General features: G+C 40.1%; 1 protein-coding gene and 1 long non-coding RNA gene across 2 annotated transcripts in view; both read right to left on the bottom strand.

The window, feature by feature from the left end:
* Positions 1-13,304, bottom strand: part of LOC125610519 — a 21,462-nt gene extending 8,158 nt beyond the window's left edge. The window contains exons 1-2 of the long non-coding RNA XR_007340510.1: positions 5,886-13,304; positions 3,077-3,080 (exon numbers count right to left, since the gene is read on the bottom strand). This is a non-coding gene — a long non-coding RNA (uncharacterized LOC125610519). The remainder of the gene's footprint in view (positions 1-3,076; positions 3,081-5,885) is intronic.
* The window catches only part of Sdc2 (syndecan 2), a 109,207-nt gene that overhangs the window by 73,191 nt on the left and 17,398 nt on the right, over positions 1-18,618 (bottom strand). The window lies entirely within an intron of this gene.

Here is an 18,618-nt window from a genome sequence, read left to right as displayed (position 1 = left end):
CCAAAAAAAAAAAAAAAAAAAAGTTGAAATAAGGAGTTTTTAAAAAAATTTCCTAATTATCTTAAAAAAAAAAAAAAAAGAAAAAAAGAAAATGAAAGTTGCCAAAAGCATTAGGCTTCTTTTTCTGTACCATTCATAAATGGAAAGCAAAAAACAACATTCTTATCACAATACAATCTTGTTTGCCCCCTAACATGGATCAAATAAGAGTTCTCTTACTCAGTAGAGCCCTGTAAAGGTACAATCTAAGGAGGCATTCTGACATTAAATAAGAGTGTGCATTCATTATTTTATAAAGAGAGAGAAGTGGATTGATGGCTGACTGATGAGTTGCTTTCCTCAATCTTGCCATTGTCGGCTGGGACTATCTACTGAAGATTCTGATATAAAATCTCCGCAGTGAGTGGGATCCCAGGTCTGAGGGCTTTCTGAGCAACAGGGCACAGATATCTGCCAGGTATCCAGTATTCTGGCCAACATCAGACTGTGGGAAAGAGCCTGGGGGAGCAACCCTCAGTCAGCTCCTGCAGGCTACAATTCCCTCCTACCCAGTCAATCTTCCTCTTCTCAACCCACATGATAGATGATATAGTACTAGCACCTCAGGGCCAGGATTATGCCTGTCTTGTTCAAGGCCACATCCCTAGCATATTGAGGCACTCAGATATGATGATGACCACTTCTAGTAGGTTCCCAAGAAATGTCCCCACACCACCCACGCAATCTCTATGAGGAGCCATGTCACTAACAACCTTCACTGGATTGTTCCCCTCCTTTGCTGCAGCGAACCTATTCCTGTCTGGGAGAAGGGGGGATTAAGAGATGAAACAAAAGGAAGAAAAAGAAGGCTGGGATAAACCACTCTCTTTTCAAATTTCTCACCCATAAATTAAATTCCTGGAGGGGCAAGTCCGTGTCATCTAATTACTTCGGTATTCCCTATGGACATTTTAATAAATGTTAGTGGGTTGACAAACACAAATCACTCCTCTTTGGTTCTCCCTCTTTAACATCATGCCTTTGAGCTGCATGAAAAAGCCATTTCTACGTTTCATAAAACTTCCTAGTGTAAACCTTAACTGGTATGACCATCTTTTTATATTGTCTCTCAAGTCTCAAGTCCAAAAGCTCATTCACAGCATCTTCCAAGGCAGACTCTCTGTTTTGTTTTTTCAAATCCAGATTATTAGGGCTGTGAATTATGTAAGGAAGAAAAAGACTTTTCCAGGTTTTGAGTTGAGGTAGAATGGCATCTGAAAACAAAACTGTTTACTTTCACCCATTTCCAGCCTGACATTCAGCCTAAAATATATACCCTCCATTTACCATGTGATTTCCCAAATCCAAGTGTATACATATCTCAAGCCCTGAAATCACAAAAAAACCTCTGTGTTTTCAGAATCTCCTATTAACCTTCAGGCATTTTCTTTTTAAGTCAATCAAAACAGGGCCTTAGTACATACCTAGGAACCTCTCTCATTCCTTTTGGCATTTGCAATTCCAAAATATGCTGCTGGGGGGGTAAAAATTTTCATAATGTAACTGGGTCAGATATTTGTAGGGTTGCTTTATAAAAATATAAGGTGCCCTGTTCAATTTGAATTTCAGATTATGTATGTCCCAAATTGTGCATGAGATACACTTAAAAAATATTCGTATTGATATTTCCTGTGCTCATCCATCATGGGCCACCATAAGATACTGCTCAAAATAACTGATTTAGAAAAAAAATCATTTAGGAAAGATGAACTCAGACAAGGAAGGGCACAAGCATGGAGCACAGCCTGAGCTCCAGGCACCTTGCTAGTCACACCAAGTCCCTGGTAGCTTACAGCTCCTTTAGAAGATGACTGACTGTCAAGAGAGGAAAGACATGGCCCTGATGCACTCAGCCTGTAACTGTGGACAAGAACCAGACCCAGCCTGTCTGAATTCACAGTTCTTGCTCTCTCCTGCAGATGTGGCAGGGGGCGTAGCTAAAAAAGTACCATACTGCTGTCTAGGTATTCATGCATGCAGTCTTAGGGGAGCCAAAAGTTGAGATCATCATTCCTCTTTTCTATTTGCCAACATTTCTGCAAAAGAATGACTAGAATTTAATGTCAACTAAGTGCCCCAAGAACTCAGTTAGGTGACTAATGTTTTACAAAAGGTATAACTCTTGAGTCTGACAAAATAGGTTAGGTCCCAACTATACCTAGAGGTCCCCTTGCTGGCCCCAACTCAATGACAATCCGTGGTAGCTGTTAATAATAATGGTGCTGAGACTAGCTCACATTTATTTATACATTTATTGTTTTTACTTCCATGTGCCAGATGTTATCCTGAACACTCTGTATTTATTAATTTATTTAATCTGCACATCATCCCTAACAGATAGGTAATATCACCCCTCACGTTCCAGATGAAAATGGAGGCCAGGAGAGATAAGGAACTTCTCTAAGGACACACAGCTGCTAATGGCAGGCAATGCTTGTCTAGACATACATCTGGAGGTAATGGTAAAACAAGTCAATCTAATGTCACAGCCCTAGCACACTCTAAATTGTCCGGAACTGGTAAATAGAGTTTGTAGTTCAGACAAAAAACAAAGATAAGACTCCATGTTCCCGTGTTGTGCATCTTGGCTGGCACACATGTGAACATATGTGAGGCCACAGTTACCCTAGAATCAGTGAATCATATTATGGGGCTGAAAGACAGTTTAAAGGTTACCAGAACTGAATTATAAAGCCATGCCAGCAAATCCTGGCTTCTTAGTATTCTTAAAGGACTTAAATAGTTGATGGTTAATATATCTAAGGGTGAGAGCAGTATTGCTTCATCATAAGAGTTAAAACTTTAATCAACTTTTATCTCCTTTTCTTACTTTTGTATCTCTTGAGTTTAAAAGGGAGGCAACTGGTTTTATATGTTGCATACATTCTTGGTTTATGTAAATAAAATAATTTAAAGTGATTTTGGTTGTTTTTGCATTTACTGGACTATTTGCAGTTTCCTAATCTGAATTCGAACATGATTTTTTTTTTAAAACAACTGTTTAATCTTTGGGTTGTCCAAAAGAGAGATAATTTACTACACTTCTCCATAAAATATGGCAAAGAGATGAATCTTTTGGGGAGATGTGCCCTATAAAAGGATTTTATGGCCCTTAATATCCTGGAAGAACAACATAATGGGGGCATCTTATATAAAAGAACAATTTCTGAAATGCTCAGATTCTGTTTGCAGAATTACTAACTCACTGTGACCTTGAACAAGCTGCTCTACCTCTCCAGGTCTCAATGGGTAAACATCAATGTGCTTCATTAGTCAAATGGGAGAGTTGGAAAGGATCACACTTTCCCAAGTGCAAGGCCCTAGCCCAGCTGTGCCTACATTTTGAAGCCTCTCAGCCCTCAGGGCACCTGGGCAGAGTCCACAAAGCAGGCCCCAGATCCCTCACCTCCAGCTGAGAGCAATGCACTGTGAGACCCTTTCCAATGTGTGCCATCATTTCAAAATGGTCAGGAGACACTGAGATTAGGTGACCTTTTAGCTCTGACTTATTGTCACTCTATGATTGAGACTTCCTGACATCATACCTATGGCCAACTGCTACAAGGTTGTATCATCTGCAAGGCAGAACATGGTACTTAAATGTACTAGGCATTCAAAAATTTGTTACAGTAGCTTAAGCTGCAATGGCATCCTGTAAGAAGGCAACATTACTCTAAAAATTAAATAGTTACAATTTTTTAAACTAATACTCTACCAACTGGGATTTTTCATTACTTATTTTTATTATCTATGCTCAGAATTTCATGACATGATATAAGATCCAAAAATGTTATATAAATAAAAGAAAATATGAGTAATAAAATTATGGTGTATTCTGATATTTGTAAGTAATCACAACATGTTGACCTAGCTATTAATCATTCTAAAATTTTGCTGAAGAAATATAGTGTCCCTTCATCTAATTCCTCAGGTCTTTCAGGGCCACCATTTAGATGAAACACCCTTCAGAGAATTAAAATGTCAATGAAAGATAACTTTTTCAGAAGTCAGAGAAATTAGGGTGTAAACACCTTTAACATATACAGTATTTATCTTAAAACAAAGCAAAAACCAACAAAGGCAGAAAAACAGTCCACTCTTTTTTATTTTTATTTTTTTAAGAAATCTGGTTTAAACTAATAGGTTAGAAAGTTCTAGGCATCTTATTAACAGAAAGATGTAAATGAGTGGGAAGGATGTGATTAGAAGAGGAAAACTATGATGACTAAGGAACTAGACAGGCTGTTGCATGAGGGACAAGTTAAGAACAGAACCTCTGTCACTTAGCAAAGTAGGCACAAGGGACATTAACTCTATGCACACAGGGGATAGGAAAGAACAAAGAATGAAAAGAATTATTCAGCAAATCCAGGGATCATAAGGAAGGGAAAAGAGAAGAAGGCATTTAAGGGGGAAAAAAATGAAAAGAAGACTTCTGAGATAAGGTACCCCAAGGAAGCAGGGTTCGAATCCACCCACAAGCCTTCTGCTCAAAGGTTATATCTCATACCTTGAATCAACCTTGACAATAAGCACTAAGCAAGGCACCTGGGGAGGGAAATGCCCAGGATACTGAAATAATTAGAATTGGATTCACCTTTGGTGTTTTATGTTTGTTAGATTCTTAACCCTGACAGTCAACAGGGTCACTTGTTCTCGTGGAATTTTGAAATGTAAGAATGGTTCCAAGTGAGGGCTTATTTGTTTTTAATCATTCCTTCTTATTTTAAACCTACCACACACATTGCCACTAGAAATTTTAAAGATATGGGATATTATAAACAAGAAAACAAAAGTCACGCATAAGCCAAGCACCAGAGGTAATTACTGACAACATCTTGATGTAATTTCTTCCATCCATTTTTTTTAACATGCTACTAATTATTGAGTGGGAAATAAACATATTTGAAATGATGTCCTTTCCCACCTAGTTTTTGCCTCTTGAATTTAAGAATAAAACTTTTTTTTTGAGAAAATATAACATTAATGATTCTTTTTTTTTAAATTTTTATTGTTGGTTGTTCAAAACATTACATAGTTCTTGATATATCATATTTCACACTTTGATTCAAGTGGGTTATGAACTCCCATTTTTACCCCGTATGCAGATTGCAGAATCACATCAGTTACACATCCATTGATTTGAACTGAGTGTGATCCGTGGTAGTATTTTTTTCAAAGCCCACTTGAAGACACAAATGGATGCTCTTAGCTTCAGGTGACTGGCCTGGGGTCTCCACTTGGGCGCAAGCCAGCTCTTTGAGGGCTGAGGGGCATGAGAATATCAGTACAGTCATCCAACACATCCCAGCTGGGAAACTGGTAGAGGATTCAGGCACTAGTCAGCCAGGAGACTCCTGTAGTATCTGTCCTACAACAGCAGTGGTGAGGCTCGGGTGATGGAGAACAAAGAACATTAGAACAATCCTAGTGATATTTATGACATGGCACCACTGCCCCTATTGCCATAGAGGGTGCATTTAAGCACTCCAGAGGCAGAAATAATGAAGCTCAGACCTGCCCCTGAGCCTGGTCTTTCTCCCTGTTACCCATCGATGTGGGACTCTTTTGCTCAATTCAGGATAGAAATTACAGCTCTTTTTGATGTTGCTTGCTCATTTTGGTGTCATGAGCTCCCATTGTCACCACCTCATCTGAAGGTTCTTCTGCTTGGTTTGAGATAGAAATCACATAGAGGCAAGCGATACCATCTGAATAAGGCTTCATTGGCACTTGTGCTGGAGCATGAGAGACAGCACAGGGGGCGTAGGGTTCCCAGCCTGCTCACTGAGGATCCAAGGAGTAAAGTTTACATAGACACAAAAGGTGGGCGAGCACAGGCCCACCGTCAGCTGTTGTGATCTCAGGATTTCTTCCCGTGTCTTGGCTAGTTCTTTGCTCTTAGCATGGGGGTTTGCACACTGCACACAGATACTGAGTCTGTATGTGCTAGGCTCCCCAAAGATGAGAGAGGTGCTCACCATTGCTAACCCAGGAAAGTCAGATACCAGTCAAGTTCAGTTCTACTGCTCATGTGTGGGATACTGGAAAGCTTGGGGGAGGAGTCAGCAGCTCCTGAACCTGGTCATCAGTGGAAACAATTCTTCAAAAGCAGTTTGTATAGGCAGGAAACCTTGGTGGGGGAATGAACACCTCCCTGCCCTGTCTCAACCCCTCCATGTCAACAGGCAAAGAGTGCCTGCCCCTTTTTCCCCTGTGGGAAAGTCCATACTAGTATTTACGAAGCACCTACTATGGGTCAGGCACTATGCTAGCTGCTAAAATAAATCTTAGAGGGGCTGATGTCAAGAAAAAAAAAGTTAAAAATATCAGCAACCGATGTGGAGAATAAAGAGTATCACCCTGACCTCCAAAAAACAGATCCAAGTATTAGGAGTGGGAATCACCCAGACATCAAGAAAAGATTACTGTATGAAGCCACCACCTCCCCAGGAAGCATTTCCTAATTTCCTGAAGACCAACGGCCAGGTCCCCTGACTCCCTACAAGATGGAGCTTAACATGCACCAGACAGTGAATCACTGTCCTGTTTTACAAATGGATCATCAGACAGAGTGAAATCAGAGCCTGGCCACTGCTATATGGGTTGTCCCTACAGAACCCAGTTTTGTGATTCTCTGACTTGACCTTTCCTGCCTGTTCTCTGTGAAGTACACCAAGTACTTATGAAGGCCATTAAAAGTTCTCAAAAAGGAAAGGGAAAGACCTTTTCCTGCTTTTTGCTCACCATCTAATTCCTCCCCCCACCAACAGGGATTTCCAGGGCATAATTAATGTTGGCATTCCTGGAACCTAGAAAGATCTTCCTTTATTTTCCATATTTTGTTGAAAACAGACTAGAGACTGGTCTTTCATGGCAGGAAGCGAAGAAATTTCTGTTATAACATATTTGTTCATGCCTTTTACCTGTAATATGCTGTATAACAAGAAACAAACACTGTTATATAGTGATTGAGTGGTTTTATAACTGCCTGAAAGAAACCAGTTCTGTACTGCAGGCATGTAAACTTCTAAGTTTTTCTTTTGCCTACATACAATTGGACTTCCATTGTTCCAACTGCAGATTGAAAATATTTTTTAAAATTGCATACAAACTGAACATGCATAGACTCTCTTTCTTGTCATTCCCTAAACAATACATATAACAATTATCTACCAAGTATTTACATTGCACTAAGTATTGTACGTACTACAGATATTTTTAAGTATATGGGAGGGTGGGTGTAGGTTATACACATGTACCATATCATTCATATAAGGGACTTAGAGATCCATAGGTTTTGGTATCTGTAGTGATCTTGAAATCAGTTCCCCAATACATATTGAGGGACTATAAAAAATGACTTTTGATGTTTCATTATCTATAAAACTTTTAAGTTGGATTAGCTTTAAAAACATCTATATTTAAAGCCAGAATAACAAACAAGTACCACATATCCACAGAATTCTAACCTTCTCAGACTCATAACAAAAATGGGTAGTACAAAGCCATTTGGGGGGACTACAGAACAGGAACATCAGGAAAGAACTACAAGGTAAAAACACACCTACCACAGCCTGTCTAATAGCCATGACTATCTGTCATCTGATGCTTAGGAAACTTCAGATCAGATGCTCAGTTTTGAAAAATCTCCCTTCAACCTGAGACTTACTTTCCTCATCTGTGAAATGACATCAATGATGCCTGACTCACAGGTTTACAGTGAGGATCAACCCTGACAATGTGTGGAAAGGGTATAAATCTATAAATGCCAACTTAGAAACTTTTGTCTCGAAGTGCTCATTATTTCATTCCCTTCCTAAGACCATCCCTTTCAACTCTATGAGCAAGTAGACTTATTATAATTTTACATATGGAAAAACTTGAACCCAAGCAATAGTTTTTTTTTTCCCCCAGAGGGAAAAATCCAACAAATCAAAAGAAAATCCTCAGAAATTAACAGATTTGGTTTTCTGATTTGTCTTGAGTTCCATCAACCTGCTTAGAAGGTGACCAGTTTGAAAGAAGTTTTTGTCAGAGAGTTTTATAGCAGAAGAAAAAGACTAGAGAAACGGAACCTGATTTCTGGTCCCCAGGAAAGAACCTTCTCGCTGTCCCCTAAGCAGACCACAATCAATGGTAATCAAAAAGGGACAGAAGCACAGGCTGGGTATAGTACAGTGCGGCCTCACCCCAAGGGGAAAGGGACTCTGATCAGGAACTGGTCCAAGGACCTAAGCATACCCCACCCTCCTGTGCTATAGAAAACAAGGTCCACTAGAGTAAATGAACACAGGTGGCAGGCTGGCTGCTGCAGGAAGAATGGAAAGAAGCCATAGCAAACCTTCAGAAGGGTGATTTCTAAGGTATAGGTAGAAGCTTCTCCGGCATGACCAGGATCAAGCCATCTCCCTTAATGACAGAAGCTCACTGACCAGAAGATCACCATTGCTTGCCTCCAGACTAGCAAACGATAAAAAAGAGAATCTCCTGGGGAGGGAGAAATAGGCAGCTGTGAACATCAGGGACACTTGGGCAGAGGCTGAAAGCACAACTGGGATTTGCATACAGGAGGGAGGGAGAGCAGGAGTTCCCATCATCTCCCTGGACTGAGCAGAAGTACAGAATGCAATTTTATATTAATGTGACCCAATTCCTCCAGTATCCTCAAAGCTCTTATGGAAATTCAGGTTACTTGTTAAATAAGGGCCAACGTCTTGACACTCTCAGATTCTGGTTCTCTAGAAGTCGGTAACTGGTAAGTCCTCAAATCTCACATCTTTCCAGGATTGAGCAAAAACCACACAAACACAAGAACCACCCACTGAAGTGCACAAATGACATTACATTAGGTCCCATTAAACAGCCCAACGAAGCCTGCAGTATTTATTAGGTGTAACCACAGCGGAACTCAGACTCCTATTGGAAAAGGGAAAGAGGAAGGAGGAACGGTTTTTAAATATTCCTTGTTGATAACAAGCTTTGCAGCTATGGTTCATTATTCCCAGCCACCCTACAATCATTAACCTCAGCCGGGAGTTGAGAAAAAAGAAACCCAGTGCCCTGCCCAAGGAGAACTCCTAATGCTGCCCTCCAAAAAAGACTTTCAGGAAGCCCCCAATTTCTACCTCTGAACCAACCTAAAACTGGAATATCTAACTGAGATTAGTCCTGACTGGTTTTCATTAAATCTTTTTTAGCCAGTTGTCAGTGTGCTACAGAAGGGGGGTGGGGAGATATATATATATATATATATATATATATTTTCACATGCTCAACAGATGTGGGTGGGACTCAAAGCCGGGCTGAGCAGAGCTCCACAGTCAACGTGCAGCAGTCCCCCCAAACAAAAGGTCAGCCGTTTATAATGACATCCCCAGAGTGATATATGTGCACATTAAAAAGTTAAATCTCATGAAAAGGATGTCCAATAAAGCCATCAATTTTATTTTGGGTTCATCTGGCTGCAATTTCTGCCTGCAGTCATTTCACTGCAGGAAAACTTAATACCGCCCAGGCACCTGGATTCACTTCAGGGTCTCTGGTCCATGAACTATGACATTCCACGCATAGTTTCCCAATGCAAAGACTGAAATGCCTGCTCCCGATTCTTAGCTCACTGTCTGTAGAACATTCCCTGCCCTTTGATGTGAAAGAAAAATATTCTACTTTACAACATTACTGGGAACTGGACTTTTTTTTTTTTAAGAAGCCAAAACAACACCACCATTGTGGCCACCCTGAATGTAGTGACCAACTTTGGAAAAGACAATCTTCAAGTTACAAACACTGAGTTTACCTCTCCCTAAAGCCAGTTCCCTGCCTACTATTCTAATGGCATACTAAAGAAATCATTAACAGAATTTCCTATTATTATCCTTAAAAGAAAGGTCACCTCTTTTCTCTCTTTCCTTTTTTTATTTTTTTGAATGGATTATTATATCTGTGTCCTTAAAGTGCCAGGGTAATTTATTATTAAATGTGTGTTTAAACCAACGTTTTATAATGTTACTGCTGTTTTCAATGAGTTTCTCCTCCCCTTCCGACCAGGCATTTGGAGCTATAATAGCAGTCCTAGTCACCTCCTACTGAATAATTATAATAGTGGGCCAATTAAACTAATCACCTTTCCACGTATTTTTATCCGGCTTACAGGCGTAAATCTCCCCCAGAATGCTGAGAATGAAAGGCTCCTCTCCAGTGGCACCTAGAACTCCCCTGGAAAAGTCCAGCCCAAGATGGGCAAGTTCAACTCCCAGCCAAAATTAATATGCAACACTTTCAAAAATGTGATATTCACATACAGTCACCGCACATTCAACTGTCTTCTTCAAGGAAATCTAAGAGGTCCCCGTTATTATTTCTGAACTACTTTCATAATTCCAAAGTCTTACCTTCACATTAATGTGGTTTAGCTTAAATACCAAATCCTCTAAAAAGAGATGGCCAAAGAAGGACACTGCTACAAGCATATGGGATTTGTGCCACTTGGCAATCCATCATATGCATTTTGGGGTAGGGGGGACAAAAGGTTTCTTTAAGGAGATTTCAGATTCAGAGGTTTATCACTGTAGGGTGAGGCATTCACTATGGAAGAACTGAATTAATAACTCCTTGGAGAAATGGTACTTGATGATTCACACAGAATCTGCTGGCTCTGAAAGGGAGGACACATTCCCAACCAAAGGCCAAATGACAAGCAGTGAAAAGGAAAAATTCCAAGCCCAGGCAAAAACAGCAGGTGGGAAACACACTTCACTGGTGTAAAGCTAATCCAGAAACAGACACATGCCCTCCCCAGATGCAACTGCCACCTGAAGAGCCCTGCTTGTGGCCCAGGTGAAGCATTTGGAGGCAGTTCACAGGACTGAGCTGACACCTTACATCCTAAGATGGCTCGTCTTGCTCTAGAAATCCAATTAGATGGCTTAGCACTATTTCAAATACAGATCACAGCTCCTTATGCTACTTCCCTTACTTTACTAGTATAAATAAGGATCTTCTCAAAAGTGGTAGAGAGTGCAGAACAGAAACTGGAATAACTGCCTACAGAAAAGACCAGGTCAGTTGCCACCTCCACTATCATTAAGAGCTTAATAATGGCATTGAGAAAGAGCTTCTCAATAGGGTGGAGGGATACTGCTACCAATTAAGGAAACAAAGGAGGAAGGGATTAAGGGCCTTTTGATACTTTTTTCCTTCCAAAGTACCCTAAACTATGTCTTTAAGGAAGGACAACAAAATCACACAAAGCTGCCCTAACTTTTCTCCAGCCAGAGAAGGGGAAAAAAATCAGGTAATCATTTGAAAAATTCACTTTCAGGCAACAGGTACTTCAAAAGCTCAATCAACAGTCAATCAATGTTCTGATGAGGCTACTAAATAAAAACACTTCCCAGCACTGTGAGAAGACTCTTTCTTCCTATTTGGGATACTGAAATCCTAGAAAAAAAGAATAAATACAAGAAAAATGCATCCTGACTTTTTCCCCTCTCTTGCTTAGTCAAAACTCTTTAAGTCAACAATGTTCAATAAATTCCATTATATCAAACAAACCTGCACTGGCTCAACCCTTTAAATGTGCAAAATGAGAAAGCACGCATATTTTTAGTGAGATCCTTGGATTTAATGTGTTATTTCCTATGAGAAATTAGCTCCCCAACCTTTAAAAGGAAGCAAGCCAGGGATCTTGTTACAACCACAAAGCAGGGAAAATTCTCCATACTCAACACAGATGTGAAATAAACAGCAACATATTACTCTCAAAGAACTGGAGATAGCCATCTTCTTCCATGAAGCCTTTTGTGACCTGGACAGCCTTAGGCTCAAAGACCCCACACATATTCAACAAGCGGGGGATCATGTGAGCCCACCTACCTCTCCAGACTGGAGGCCATAAATCCTAGGCTGCAGCCCTGCTGCTCATACCACTGGGGCTGAATGTAAGTCTATTCCCTTACCCTTCCTGCCCAGTGCTTCTGGATTCAAGCTTTCCTCCCAACCCTTCCCAGGATGCCTCTTCTGCCTTTCAGAACCATATACAGAATTTACCAGAACAATCCATTCACTGGTAGCTTGTTTCAGTTCACACACATAACATGATACTTGAAAGAAAAATCTAAATATTCCTGGACAATCTATAAAACATGATTAACACACAACCCATAATCCTTTTCTCAGCTCAGTTTTCAAAAAATATGCAACATATTGTTTATACTGATGTGGGAATCACATCTTTGTGGATATGGTACATCCTTAAGAAATGAGGAGACCTGGGTTTGGGTTCTGACTAGTTCTCTTTGGGCAAGTTCCTGCACTTCTCTGAGTCTCTGCTTTATCTATAAAATTTAAGGGTCTTAGAGACACTTGCAATTCCAAAATTCTGCATCGCCTTCCTTCTTAAAATTGTTCTCTCAAATCCAGTCTCCGGAGGCTCCTCCTTCTTTTAACCTCCACTTTGTTTTGGCTTTTGCCCTTGGGTGTCCCAGTGAAGAATCTTTTGTTTAAAAGACAGCACTGAGGTTCCCCAGGGGCTCGAGGGTTAACGCAGGTCTCCTGGAGCAGGATGTGCATAATCAAACTCAGACAGCAGCTGCTGAGTTGGAGCTAATCCTTAGAGGACTGCTCAGCCCTCTTCTTTCTCGGGAAGTGAAATTGCCTGGCACCAGGCCTGTTCCGGCTGCTGGGACCTTATGTTTTCAGCACACTGCAAACAACATCTTCTGTAGATTCAACTCTCAAAATGCCAATGGATTTTTCTGTTTTGCTTTTTCAAGCTGGCTCTCCAGATGCAAGTACTTCAAACAGAAGCACACACAGTGTCCACACACCCAACACCATATACAAACCCTGTGGGATGGGGAAAGGCGCTGTAAGGGGCAGGGATGTGAGACTCCCTGTTAATGGAATTGTTACTGCTCCTGTGTTCACTGTGACAGGCAATATTTAATGAAACAGCAGAGGTGGGTAAACGAGTGATGATCACCAATTTAGAAATTGCTAAATGCAGAGATCTCACACTAATTCCTAATTCTGATCTGGTGTCTCCCTGTAGTTGTTACTTCAGTTCCATGGCCCTCCAAAGTGAAAATGATGATGCTTTGTTTTCTTGGAAATAAGATGTGACAAAGAGCTTAGTTTTAATAAAATGCTTTCTTTTTAGAGATTCAAGAGATTATTCTACAATGCATACTTTTAAAAGTAAAAAAACGTTAGCCAGGTGTGGTGGCACATGCCTGTAATCCCAGCGGCTCTCAGGGGGTTGAGACAGGAGAATCACGAGTTCAAAGCCAGCCTCAGCAATGTGAGGCACTAAGCAACTCAGTGAGAACCTGTCTCTAAATAAAATACAAAAAAGGGCTGGGGATGTGGCTCAGTGGTCCAGTGCCCCCGAGTTCAATCCCCAGTACCAAACTAAATAAATAAATAAACAATGTTGTCCCTGCAAAGTTTTCTTGGCTAGATTCTTCTGTCCACTAAAGCCAGAAAAAGTAATCTTGTGCTAAAATTCAAGTGAGAGAAGAAAAAAATGTTCAGAGAATCCCTCAGTTCTGAGTAACAACTATTTACTAAATTAGTCAAATAAGTAGCCAGCATAAATTGTAAGAGGCCATCAACTTGTTCATATGGGTCATTTTATATTAGTATGTCTAAAAAAATAATATAAAATCCACTGGGATTTTAAAATATTTTTCCCTTCTTCCAAGGCCGGCCAGCTCCCTGTACAGGCTGGATACACACTTAGGGTACTTGCTGCTTCCTCCTAAGGGCTCTTGCAGGGAGGATGTTTAGATGAATTTTGTTGAGTATGGGCTGCTTTTGTGTTTGGGGGTGGAAAACATCACAATTATTTCGATGGCTTGATTGTAACAAATCGGCAGGACAAGAGAGACTCAGATCACTTCCTGACACAGAACGAGGATGGGGCTCCTCCAAATGGTTACACTTGAAGACTCTGCCAGACTTCAGATCAAAAACATTGAGTGGATTAAAATTAACAGCTTACAAGGTGAACCATATGACTTCTAATTATTATTACCACTCTTTTCATGCACCAGCTGTGAACAATTAAAAACCTATGCTATATTTCCAAATTCCCACAGACCCTAAAATAAAATAAAGACATTTCTGCAAGAACTTTCGTATTTTTCCATAGTGAACAGCTCTCAAAGTAAGGCTATCAGTCTTTCCAATTTCCACAGAGCAGAAGCATGAGGTGTCACTTTTGGGTTTTCCTGTTTTGTTTTGTTTTGTTTTCCCTCTCTGTCAGGCATTTTCACAACTAGGCTTTTTAATACAATGAAACTAAATAACTTGGGTGAGTTGGCAACTGATGGGTGGAGGATACTCAGGACTCCAAGTCCTTACTGGCAGGGTAGGCCGAGGACCAGACAGATCTAAAACATGCTTCACTCCAGAATTCCATGCCACCTAAGTGAAGGACAAAGGAAAAAAGACATTGATCACAACTGAGTCTGTTCTTAAGATTCACATACACACAGAGGCAAGTATGTACATATAGTACTGCATATAAATCATTCAGAAAAACTGACTTCTAGAACTGGGAGTCCAGAAATAAACCCTTGCATTTATGGTCAACTGATTTTCAGCATGGATGCCAAAACAATTCAGTGAGGAGAGAACTGTCTTTTTAACAAAAGTTACTTGGGCAACTGGATACCACATGTGGGGAAAAAAAAAAAAGAACAAGAAATTGAAGCTGCATTCCTACCCGACAACATGTGCAAAACTCAATTCAAAATGGATTATAGGCCTAAATGTAAGATCTAAAACCATAAAACTCTTCATACGTAGAAATAGACCTTAGCAACCCAAGCAACAAAAGAAAAATCATAAACAGGACTTCATAAAAATTAAAAACGTTGATGCTTCAAAGGAGACTATCAAGAGAACTAAAAGACAAGCCATAGAACAAGATAAAATATTTATATCTGATAAGGGACTTGGACTCAAAATATAAAAAGAACTCTGAAAACTAAGTAATAAGAAAACAGTCCAATTTTAAAGTAAGCAAAGGATGTGAATAGACATTTCTTTGAAGAAAAAATACAAATGGCTAAAAGGAAAAAATGATGACTTGCTCATCATTAGTCAATACAGTAGATAAGTGAATATTAAGATTAGAATGAAATCTCACTTTACAGCCACTAGAACAGCTATAATCAAAAGGACAGTAACAAATGGGGATGAGGGTGAGAAATCAGAACCCTTGTGCACTGCTGGTGGGGATGTGAAATGGTACAGCCACTTTGGAAAACAGCATGGCAATCCCTAAAAAGTTAAATAGAGTTACTACATGACCCAGAAATTTTACTCCTAGGAATATACCCAGGAGAAATGAAAACATGAACATATGTCCCCATATGTATATGAATGCTTACAAATTGTTATTAGCCAAAAAGTTTCAACACAGATACTATTTGGTAATACAACACAAATACTATTTGGTAATAAAGAGAAATGAAGTAGTGATACATTCTACTACAAGAATAAACCAAAAACATACTAAGTAAATAAATAAATAAAAACATACTAAGTGAAAGAAGTTAATCACAAAAGACTATGTATTTTATGAAATGTCTAGAATAGGAAAATCTACAGAGATAAAAAGCAAATTAGTGGTTGCCTAGGATTTGGTTGGGGATGGAAAAGAACTGATTGCTAATGGGGTACAGGGTTTGGGGGGGGTGATAAAAATGTTCTCACAATTTTATAATGGTGACTAATGAACACAACTCTGAATACACCAAAATCCACTAAATAACACTTTAAATGAATAAAATTTTGTATCAACAAAGATGCTAAATATATGTATATGTATACACATACACATATGTATACACACACACACACACACACACACACAAAGGAACTGTGAGTATAAAATATTATATGGCAATTATACCAATTGCATGGCTAAACTATTTTTTAAAGGAATAAATAATGTCCAGATAAAGCTAGGTAAATTTTTTGTCCCAAGCTCAGTGTTGAATTTTGCATTTTGTAGGAAACCTCAGACCTGGAATTTAAAACACCAAATATGTAGGCATAGAGTTGAGGTCTGCATAAAGTCATTCCAAGCTTTTTAGTTTCTCAGCTTAAAGTAGTGATTCTACAACTTCAGTATGTTTAGATCACATTAAAAATGCAGGATCCAGGACAGGAACCAAGAATGTGCATTTTTAACAAATCATGCCCATCCTCAAGAGGATTCTAATTCAGCAGTGTGAAGACAACATCAGGGACAAAGAGACCCACTCCTGGAGCGCAGGCCATCCGTGGGGCTAATGGGCCATAGGTTGATGGGCAAGTCAAGGTCACCCTGGAATAGCATTTCTCGCCTGTCTATGATAATTCTTGCCAATTTCATAGACATTTTGGAGATTTTCAAATTTAAAGATTCTAATAATGCTGGGTGAACCATTTGCCTTTAAAAGAAGAGATTCATCAACACCTCAAGATCCCTCAGAATGCCATACTCACAGCCTCCTGATTCTTTCTGGAGCACACTCGCTTGCCCATTTTTAAGACAACTCTTAGATACCAGGACAAGAAGACCATATATCCAGTGGATAATACTCAGAGCCTGAAATGCAGAAAAAACTCAGCTGGGAATTTTCATCTATGGAACACAGACAGCTGGCCTTCACACCCCAGTTGTTTCCTGTCTCTAACAGATGGACAGCATTTTTCCTTTCCAGTGAGAACTTTACCTCCTAATCCAGCTTCTATTTCCCATATCATAAGCAACCTCTGTCCTCCTATCTGGGAGGAAGAAATCTGAGCTGGGGCAGCTAGACCAAGAGGCATCTTCAATAGAGGAAATGGTTAGCCATTAAAGATTACTGCATTCTAAATGACAACTGTAACCACTTTACTTGTCTGGCAGAGAAAGGAGGAGAAACAATACAATGTTCAACTCCAGGCTGGAATTTTCCAAACTTCACTCTAAGACATAGGTAAAAAAGCGAGGGACAGGGTGAGGGATAACTTCCTTAAGAAAAACGTGCTGCCATTATAGAACTATCAAATGTCTGGCTGCAGAGATCAACAGGTTTTACAAAGAGGTAAATGGAGGTAAAAGAGGTTGAGTAATTGGCCAGCAGTCACAGCTGGTGATTGGCAGGGAAAGGCCAGTCCCCATGCATCTACGCTAGCTACCTGTCCAGAATTCTCTTACCTCACCAAGAACAAGAAGGGATAGTCAGTGCTATCTGGGGAAATGAACAGAAAAGAGATTTACAATCTAGGGTCCTTCTGCCCCTCATTTGTTTCAGTGGTGATTGTCAACTGGTCGTGTGAGATGCATAAGGAAAGCTTTGCACAATGGCCCATAAGACATGGGTGTACATGGCACCACGTGAACACCCTCACCCAGTCTAAGAAGCGCTACCTGTGGTAGAGGGTGGAGGAATGATTGCTTGGGAAAAAAAGTACCTCCTAAACCCCTGACAGGCTGGACGGGGACCCTTCCCTCTACATTCCTCTAGTGGGCAAAGCTTGACCTCCTGACTGTCCCCTTTGAAGCTCTCTTGCCCCTCAAGGCCCCTCGCTATGTCTCAAGTTTGCCTGAACTGACAGAGACACACCTCTCTGGCTCCCCCCAGAAAGTCGATTTGATTCTTCTCCCTGATTAGTACTTATTAGAGTCACTTTAAGCTTATGGCTACACAGTCCCCTAAATTGGGCAAATAAAAGTTTTGCCATCAGTTTAACACAAAGTTAGCCCTAAACTGCCCTCCTCCATCTGAGGACAACAAAAGATTTCTAGACTTGCTCAGACCAAGTTATCAGGAAAAAAAATGCATTCTAAGTTGCTCAGCATGCAATTTCAAAATATTGTAAGAATATCTTCTAAAGTCAGAAGGACGCTGGTCAGTTCAGCTAATCTCCCCAGCCAGAGGATGATCCCCTCTCAAGAGTCCAACTAAATGGCTCTGCGTCTCACGTTTGCTCACCTGCAGGTACAGGTCCTCACTGCTGCCCAAGCAGCCTGTCCATCTCCACCAGCCTTTCAGAGAGTTCTTCCCTTTCATCCAATCAAAACCGATCTACTGGGCAGTCTCCACCCCTTTCAGTCCTGACTGTCCAAAAGAACATGAGATCCAAGGTAAAGGGTGGATGCCAGTCACTTCATTATAGCTTCCTAAGTCCTTGTTAGTTGATGATACTTCCAGGACATGTTTTTATTATTGTTTTTTTAATTTTCCAATAAAATAAAATCCAAACCCCTTGCACACATGGAGTGCTAAAAGAAAATTCTTTTATATTCAACTAACTAAAAGGTTTTATTCAATAAATTCTGAACGCATTTGCGAAAATAGTTCCTGGCATGAAATTTGTTTGAATCCTCGGGGTTCTCTGTCTCTATTTATACCTCAAAGCACAGAACAACAAGAGCAGCCTCCTAAAGACTCACAAGAGTAGTTAATGTTCAGAGGGGAGAAACAGCGAATGCCAGGAGGCATATCACAAATGCTCTCTTAGTATTTATTAAACCAACAATAGTGTTTGGGTAAATCTTATTGGAATACACCAAGTTCTGCCAAATGGAATTTT

The sequence above is a fragment of the Marmota marmota genome, unplaced genomic scaffold (genome assembly GCF_001458135.2).
Source record: "Marmota marmota marmota unplaced genomic scaffold, marMar, whole genome shotgun sequence".
NCBI lineage: Eukaryota > Metazoa > Chordata > Mammalia > Rodentia > Sciuridae > Marmota > Marmota marmota.
This window is presented reverse-complemented; position numbering and strand designations above follow the sequence as displayed.